The sequence below is a fragment of the Phascolarctos cinereus genome, unplaced genomic scaffold (genome assembly GCF_003287225.1).
Source record: "Phascolarctos cinereus isolate Bilbo 61053 unplaced genomic scaffold, phaCin_HiC Scaffold_3;HRSCAF=262, whole genome shotgun sequence".
In the NCBI taxonomy this organism is placed as follows: domain Eukaryota; kingdom Metazoa; phylum Chordata; class Mammalia; order Diprotodontia; family Phascolarctidae; genus Phascolarctos; species Phascolarctos cinereus.
The window spans coordinates 3333879-3343425 of NW_027555736.1; the positions used below are offsets into that span (position 1 = coordinate 3333879).

Consider the following 9547-nt stretch of genomic DNA (forward strand, 5'->3'; position numbering starts at 1 on the left):
CATGAAATGTCTAACTATGTCTCCTTAAGTTTTAGAGTTTTGTTTTCAACCCAAGTTAGAATTTAAGATTTTTTTTTCTATTGAATTTCATCTTATCAGATTGGACAAATTATGAATATTCTGGATATCTTTTTTTTTTTAAATTCCAACTCTCTCATCCGCCATGTTGGCTGCCCTCAGTTTTATGTCACCTGAAATCCATATAAACTTGCCATCTATTCACTCATCTATGTTCTGACAACATTGGACCAAGCACAGACACCTGGGGTGCTCTGCATAAGAACTCCCTCCATGTCAATAATGATCCATCACTTTATTTGTGACTCTGGCCACTCAAGGGGTTTTGATCCACATAATTATGCCATCACTAAGTCCATGTTATCATCTTGCCCAGATAGAAAACCTGAGGAGATTTAACTTAGAGCAAGAGAATAGGAATCTCGAGTCCTCTTTCAATTGGGATTTCTAGTTCCTCAGCATACCGTGCAAGCTCTCAGTAGTTTTATCAGCTTACTATGGGCTAACAGATGTAAAGCTAGTTTGCAAATACCCATACTGAGGTCAATGATCACCAACCACACTTCTCCCTTTGGAGAAAGAGATTGTACTCTAGTTGTTCAGTGTGACATAGACCATCACTTTGATACGGTAATAAGTATGAGGCATTCTTTACTTGAGATTCGTGAGCACGAATTGGGAGTCTTTCTTCCTCTCTTTACATCCTTGCTGCAAGCTGAGAACTAGGGTTATTGTTTTTATTTATGTGTATGTTATATAGTGTGGAAATCACTGAGTCAATGAAAGAAGATGCTAAAATCTCACCAATCTGGATTCAAACTGAAAATAAATTGTAAAGGTTCAGAGGATAGAACATTGTACTTGAAGTCAGGATGAACGAAGTTCTAATCCTACTCAGAAGGTTAGTAGCTGTGTGACCTTGGGAGAGTCACAAAACATCTTTTACATCCGTAAAATAGTTCTTTCCTCTAGTAGGCACTTGCTCATTATTTGAATTTCCACCAGGATTTTGTATGTCTCATAAAGGTCCACTCTACCTGTCTCAGGATTGGTTGGTGGCTTTTGTTTGTTTGTTTGTGTGTGTGTGTTTTGTCTTCTATCTGTTATTCCACCTCCTCCCAACTCCAGTAGTTCACTTTCACATTAAAAAAAAACAACTTCTCTCTCTTAAAAAAAATATTCTAATTATTCAGAACTTGGTTTGTTCACCTACAACAGGCTTGAGGCAGCACAAAATCTTCTCCTTTTCTCCTTCTAGGTCCACTTGATTTGTGCCAGAAAATAAAGATCCTCACACCCTGGAGAGGTAATGTCTATATAGCCTAGGTTCACTTTTGCTGTGATTCCTGTCCTCACTTGCACAGAATCTCAGCTGATAATAGAATGTTTGTAAAAATAAACAAAGACACCAAAATATCCATCACCATTGTTTGCTTTGATGTGTCTTCCTGGAGTCCAAATGACCCAAGATGGGGAGTTTCTATTGTCTGAGGGCCTGCTTAGGTAAGGGAGGGGAGGTTCATGGACTAGCTTAGGGATGGCAATTCTTTTGGCTGCTGTACACTGCACTTTTAATCATTTCTAGAGTAACTGTGACCTGTGGCAGCAGAAGGAACATGCCTTCAAATGAGTAAGAGGTATAAAGGTATCCTACCAAGATGGTGATATTCCACTGGGGTTTATCAGTATTACCTCTTGCAAGGAGAGCTTTGAATTTGTAATCCTTATTCTTAACTATGAAATAAAACCATTCCTTCATGCTGTCTTCTTAGAAGTCTCCTTTTTGAGAGGAAACTTGTAGAAAGAGCTGTCTATACTCATTGCTTCTATTTCTCTACTGAGTCATTTTTTCAACCCCTTGAAAACTGGTTTTTGACTTCATAACTCAAAACTGTTCTTTCTGAAGATTTAATTGCTAATCAAATGGACTTTTCTAGGCCTCATCATTTTTTGCTTCTCTGCAAAATTTAGAGCTGCTTACCAAGCTTTTCTCCTAAATGCTATCTTCTCTTTGGATTTTTGACACTATTCTTCTTCATTCTCCTCCTATCTGTCCAGCTACTACTGCTCAGTTTCCTTTGCTGGATCATCATGCTGGTCATACCTGCTAGCCATAGGTGTCCACCAAAACTCTCTCCTAGGCATTCTATTCCTTCTCTGTACTCATTCAGAAACCTTATCAGTTTACATCAGTTTAATTATTACCTATGTGCAGATAACTTCTAACTATCTATCTGTCTATCTATCTATTTATCTTTCCATAGAGTCTTTCCTGATCATTGAGTACCTTGTTGAACTTTCCTACTGGATGCCACAGAGACATCGCAATCTAAACGTTGTTGTTGTTTGTCCTTCATTCTGGAAGAGGACCATGACATAAGGAAAATGATGCCCCCACTTCCAAGTGAATTGGATTTAAGGGAGGTAGGGCTGTGCAACGTCACCAGCCTCACTTTCACTTCTGGATGCATCTCAATCTAAATATGTCTAAACAGAACCTGTTATCCTCTGAATTCATCATTCCTGATGAGAGTGGCATAATCAACCTTCCAGCCCCCCAGGCTGAGAACCTCAGAATTATTCTTGGCTTTCCCTTTATCTCATCATCACCATCATCATCATTGTCATCATCAACAACAATATTGTCATGGTGCTTGCTATGTTCCAGGTGCTTTACAATTATTACTTCATTTGATCCTCAAAACAATGCTAGGTGGTATATGTTATTGTCCCTATCTTACAAATGATGGAACTGAGTCAAACAAGGGTTAAGTGACCTGTTCAGAGTCACACAGCTGAGCCCAGATTTGAACTCAGGTCTTCCTGGCTCCCTGCCCAGCACTGTATTCATGGCTTCACCTAACTATCCACATATTTACAATAAGCTGCCAAATTTTGTCATTTCTCTTTCCTAAACTTCTATTGCATCTGTCTCATCCTTTTGACCCATAGGACTGCCACACTAGTTCAGAAACTCATCGCATTTCTACTGGACTATTGCAGCAATCTTCTGATTAGCCTCCTTACCTCTTCCCCTTACTTTTAAACTCATCTTCTACATTGCTGCTAGAGTGATATTTTAAAAATTCAGGTTAAATTTCTGTGTTTTGCATTTAAAACCCTTCATAATAAGCCTTAGGGTTACCTTTCTTGGTTAATTTCACATTATTCCCATTCATACAATTTGCATATGCCATCCAGCTCTGAAAGCCCTTCACAACTTGGCCCCAACCCATCATTCCAATCTTGTTGGACATTACTTCCCTTCTTGTGCTCCTTATACAGACGTTCTCTCTGTGCTGCATGAAAACAACCAATCTCCAATCTCAATATCTTTGTGCTTATAATAGATCTCCTCCTCATCTTTGCCTCACTGATTGTTTCTTTTTTCCAGATAAAGCTAATCAACACCTTCTACATGAATTTTGGACTGCTCTGCCAACATTTGAGACTCTCTCTCCCAAACTGACTTACAGTTATTTACAGTGTATTTATTACATTTATATTGATTTTATTTATACTCCTCACCCCCCGCCCTCATTAAATTGAAAATGCCTAGTGAATGGATTCTGTTTCCTTCTTTGAATTTTACGTATGACATCATCATCATCATCATCAACACCATCATAAAAAAGCCCTTACTAATCTCTCTATGTTTCTCTTTCTCTCACCTGGCATATGATAAATTTTTGTTTGGGGCTTGACTGATTGACAATTCAGATCATCCTGGAGTACCCTCAAATATAGTGTATGTATAGCATCTTTCACATCTGTGCTTTTGCCCAGTGTGTCTATGCTTGGAATGCAGTTTTCCCTCACCGTTACCTCTCTGAATTCTAAGTTCTCTTCAAAATTCAACTCAAGCATTATTTTTTCTCTGAAAATTTTTTCTAATATTGCCCTCCTCCATTGTCTCCCTCTTTAAACCTCGACAGCCTTTACATTTTTATCTTTATTATAGAATGATCTTCCCTCTCCCAAAAAAAGACAGACTTCTTTAGGGCAAGTACTAGTTCACTTTTGTTGAATCAAGGACAGCCAAGATTGCGGGACAGCAGGAAGAAGTTCAAAAGTTCCCCTCTCCCTTCAGCTCTTCCAAACAGGTATAAAAATTGTACCAGGACCAAATATTCATTGGAAAATCAAAGTCATCTTAAGTTGGCATAGAAATACATATAAAGTCTCTGAACACTCAGGATGGAACTCCTGCCAGGAACAGCCTTGAGGAGCTTTCTGGTACAGGGAGAGGCTGAATCAGGATACAAAAGGTTCCAAATCTAGGAAAGAGGGGACTGACCTTGTGCAGGGTATAAGAAAAGATGCTAGCAGACATATCTCTGGCTTATAACCCATGTTTGGGTTATGATTCATGGCTGACTGAAGATGGAACCTCTACATAGAGGTATCATTCCCAGTTGAGGAGTGGTCTTTGATCACAGATTATTAACCTAGCAAGGAACGAGTTGAGAAGGTAGCAGGAGCTGTGTGCCTCTGACCTCAGGAATGCAGCAGAATCTCATTTCCCATCTCCAGCCCAGGCTGAAGCCCATAGTAGAATAACTAGGAATCCAGACAAAAGGTAAATCTGCAATTCTGTCATTCTGAACCAACAGAGCAGCTGAATCCAGAAGTAGTGTACTGGAATTCCCTTTGGAACAAATCCACATGTGTGATACTCAGACCCAAACCCAGATCAGGAACTTGCAGAACTCATTAGGAGGGGGAAAATTATTTTTCTTGGATCAGATCATGTTGAGAGCACCAAAAGCTTTTAGGTCCTGAGATTGAGCTGTCCTGACATTACAGCAACAATAGTACTAACCCAGGTATTATCCCTAGAAGTATGCTTAGTCTGGCCCTGACAATAATATACAAAGCAGAAGCAGGCTAGAAGAATAAGCAGTTGCTTTGATTGTGTCTTTAGCATTCAGCACATGGTACATGGTAGGTACTTAATAAAAACTTCATGGCAGATTGCTGCTAGATTACCCTTCATTTTCCAATACAGAGCATGATTACCATTTGTCTTGGGTTTTGAGGTGGAACTTCTTTTTTTTTTTGGCTCAAAGTTGGTATATATGACCTCTGAGGTATGTTGTGACTCAAACATTCCATGTGATTCTTTAGGCAAATCCTGTCTCCATGATCATGTTATTTTTGTGTGGTAACAAGGCCAATCAACATATATCTATCCTACTAGGCTCATCTATCATCATGAGCACCACCACCACCACCACCACCACCACCACCACCATCAGGATCATCCTAATCTGACATTGAGAATATTAGATTGGTCTTGGAAGACCCAAATTCAGAGCTTGCCTCTGACACATCCTCAGTGGGCAAGAACCTTAACTTCTAAATGTTCCAGGCAACTCTCAAAGACCAAAGAGAGCTGCTAATCTTTATGATTAGAGGAAGGTTCTACCTTTGGATTTTCCTATGTTGACAAAATGACAAGCACTAACCCCAATCCAATGCCAACCCTTGCTTTGGAAAAAAAAATAATGGTTGCTTGGGTATACTTCTTCTAGGTTTGCAAAGTAATTTACATAAATTACCTTATTTGATCTCTTCATGGTGCCAAGGTAAGGAATACTATCTGTAGGCAGGAATCCTTTGGGGTTTCTTGGTGTCACTAGGGTTGAGGCAGAAGAAAATGAAAGCATCCCAGATGGAGAGGAAATTAACCAACTTAGCTGCTTTTAGGGTTCAAGAGAATAACATTCCTCAGCACCCTCAGTCATCACTCTCACTGAGGGATCAACAATCCTTGAGGGCCAGCATGCCTGATGTCTAATCTAAAGGCTTCTTATCTTGATGTTTTCTATGTATTTCTGCCTTTAGACATTTTGTTGTATAGGGAAAAAAAGTCCTGCATTGTCTCTGTTATTCACAGAGCACATTGGAAGCTCTTAGTCCCTCACACTGCTATGGAGATAATGGCCATTTAGCCCTTAGCATACACACAGATGAGTGTAGGGATAGAGAGATAGAAAGATAGATGGATTTATATATGTGCATGCATACATATAAATCTACACACAAACACCCACATATGTCTCTATGAATAATAAAATGGCTAAAGACAGACATACACACATATATATACAAAGGGAGATCTATTTCTATCGCTCTATAGATGATTTGAGATTGATATAGATTATAGATATAGACAAAAACATAGAAATGTATATACAGATGATAGAGACTGATATAAAGATAGATAATGCCAAAGATATAGTATGAGCATGACACATACAAAGCATCTTCTTAGTACATAGATATATTTTATCTTATGTTATAATGCTTATTTCTCAAATCTTAGTCCCCTGGCCTTTTCAAACTACTTTGATATTTAAAACTAAGGGATATTTCTGATATACAAACTGCCATTCCTTGTTCAGGAATGCATGCTTAATCAAGGAAGTATTCTTGAAGCAAACAATGCCTCTACTTCTTCATTCAATTTGATTAACTTGGGAGTTTTAAAAATGCCCCTGTAAGATACCTCTATGATCAGTCTCTTCACCTGATTTCTCCTTTCTGGGAAAGTCAAGTATTTACTCGATAGCCAGGCAGGGATACATTTAGCTTATATTTCACAAATTACTGGGAGAAATAATCATACTATATTTCAGGTACTGGTACTATTTTAACCCTTTAAAATGATGGGATAAGATTCTGGGAAGGTGGTAGAGTAGGTCAGAAAATTTCGAGCTCTCAAGATTTTCCTCCACAAAAGAGACAAAATAGCACCGCTGGGTGAACATGGGGCTGTGACAACAAATAAGAGTAGGGGCAGAAAAGGGCTCCTCCTGGGACAATTGGAGAAGAACTGAAGAAAAATCCTGGATGAGATTTCCTCCCCATGAGGAGTGAACTAGGGTCCACTTCAACAATGAGTGGCAAGGCCTGGGCTTGGCTGGGTTGGGAGGCTGCCTCTGTCCCAGACACAGGAACGTTTACCAAGGGCCAGTGAGAGGAGGTGGGCGTCAGACCTGGGCAAGGTGGAGGGAACCTCTGCTGTCCAGGAACTTCAGACCAGCTGTCCTGCTCTGAGCTGCCTGGGTTAGAAGGAACCAGCACACTCCCAGTGAGTGCAGAAGAAGTGGGTGGGGCACCTGTGCTGTGGGCACTTGTAGGAGGCGGGAGGTCTTGGTTTGAGTTCAAGGTCAGAAGGGTGAATTGAAAAGGATTAGAGGCACCATCCCTCATACCCCAGGACTAGATGTGATTATAAAAACTAAATCATTACCAAAAAAAAAAAAAGACTGCAAAGGCAAATGCACAAAAGAAATAATCCAACCATAGAGAGCTACTGTAGCAATAGAGAAGGGTTCATTTTCAGAGGAGGATAGTGAAGCAAAGAAACTCTTTTCTATCCCAAAGAGTAATGACAAATGGTCACCTACCCAAAAAAGAACTCATTGAAGAACTTAAAAGAGACTTTCAAAATCAAATAAGACTGAGGGAAAACTAAAAAGAAAAATAAGAATAATAGAAGAAAAATAAGAATACAAAAAAGTCAACTAATTAAAAAAGGAGATCTAAAATATTTTTTAACGTACATGATTTTATTACAAAATATTTTATCTTAAAAAACCAAAATGCAACATTCTATAAAACTTAAAATTTGCTATGATACTACTTCCTAGGCCTTTTCTGTGCTACAACAATATACTGTCAAGAAATTCAAAAGAAACCATGAAATATGCAGAAACATTCAACATCAGAAGCTTTAAAATCTATCTGGAGTGGCCCCTCAAAAGCTTCTGCTTACATTAAAAAATAGAGCTTCTCCCTACAAAGAATCAATCATATTACCTATACAAGTCTGTACAGCTTTTATACTGATGCTAACAAGGAGCTGCACTTGAGTTCACATTGTTAGCAAAACAATGACTTTCATCACACACAAAAATCTTTACAGCAGGGTATTACTCTTCATCCTCCTCCTCCTCCTCATCTTCCTCATCTTCATCTTCTTCCTCCTCATCAGGTTCGTTCTTCTTCTTAGATCCTATTGGCCTGCCAGGGCCCTTCTTTCCTGCATCTCCCTTGCCCTTGGCACGATATGCTGCAATATCCTTTTCATATTTCTCCTTTAGTTTAGCAACTTTCTGTTCATAAAGCAATTTGTCTTTGGCAGACTGTTCAGACCACAGTTCCCTCAATTGCTTAGCAGTATCTCCTTTAGAAAGGCCTGGGTGTTCACTTTTGATTTTTGGACGATGCTCGGCACAGAAAAGGAAGAATGCAGATGGTGGTCTTTTGGGAGCATTAGGATCCTTTTTCTTTCCTTTCCTATCACCTTTGGGAGGAACACAGTTTTTCATCTCCCTATCATATCAAGCTTTATCTCCCTTTGCAAGGTCTTCAAAATTGGACTTTTCTTTTGCAGACAGGGTCTTCCATCTCTCCGAGCACTTTTTAGAGAGCTTGGCGAAGTTTACCGGGGAGTTCGGGTGCTCCTTCCTGTACTCCTCCCGGCACGTCTGCACGAAGAAGGCCTAGGAGGACATTTTGCCCCTCGGCTTATTGGGGTCTCCTTTACCCATCCTGACCCTCTTCTCTCTGCCTTCGGGCGACAAGGTAAGGGGGCGCTAGATCAAGCCCGGAGCCGAAGAGAGCCCGCCCATCCCCGCGGCCGCTTCACGCTGAAATCGCGGCTCCCAAGGAGATCTGAAATCTTAAGGAAGAAAATGAGACCTTGAAAATCAGAATTGGGCAAAGGGACAAGAGATGAAGAAATATGTGTGTGTGTGTGTGTGTGTGTGTGTGTGTGTGTGTAGGTATATATACATATATGTATGTATATATGTATGTATATACATACACACGTATGTATGTTTGTATATACACACATAGTGTGTGTATGTATAAAGAATAAAAAAAAGAAGAGACTGTGAAACATCTCACAAGAAAAACAATGGACATACAGAACAGATCAAAAAGAGAAAACAGAAGAATAATTGGAGCACCTGAAAGTTCTGAACAAAAAAGAATCTTAATACAATAATACAAGAAATAATTAAAGAAAATTGTTCTGAAGCATTAAAACAAGAGGGGAAAGTAGAAACAGATAAAAAAAAATCCACCCATCACCACCTGAAAGAGATCCTGTGAGGAAAATTGAAAGGAATACTATGGTCAAATTTCAAAACTCCCAGATCAAGGACGAAACATTATGAGCAACAAGAAAAAAAAAATTACATGCCATGGTACCATAATTAGAAACACACAAGACGTAGCAGTGGCAACACTAAAATATTGCAGGTCTTGGAACACTGTATATGGAAGAGCAAAAGAACTGGGCTTCCAGCCGGAAAATATCTTACCCAACAAAGCATACCTTACCCTCCGAATGAAAACAATTCTGAATGAAAAAAAAAAGACATTTGATCAATTGTCAGACTTTCAGGTCTTTGTCAAAAACAAAACAAGCAAACAAACAAACAAAAACCCCTAAACTCAGTAGAAGATTTAACATACAAGATCCAAGAGAATTACAAGGTACATACCGATG

General features: G+C 39.3%; 1 pseudogene; it reads right to left on the minus strand.

Annotated features, from left to right (window-relative positions):
- Positions 1-7958: 7958 nt before the first annotated feature.
- On the minus strand, positions 7959-8579 carry LOC110198689 (high mobility group protein B2 pseudogene; annotated as a pseudogene).
- Positions 8580-9547: the final 968 nt, after the last annotated feature.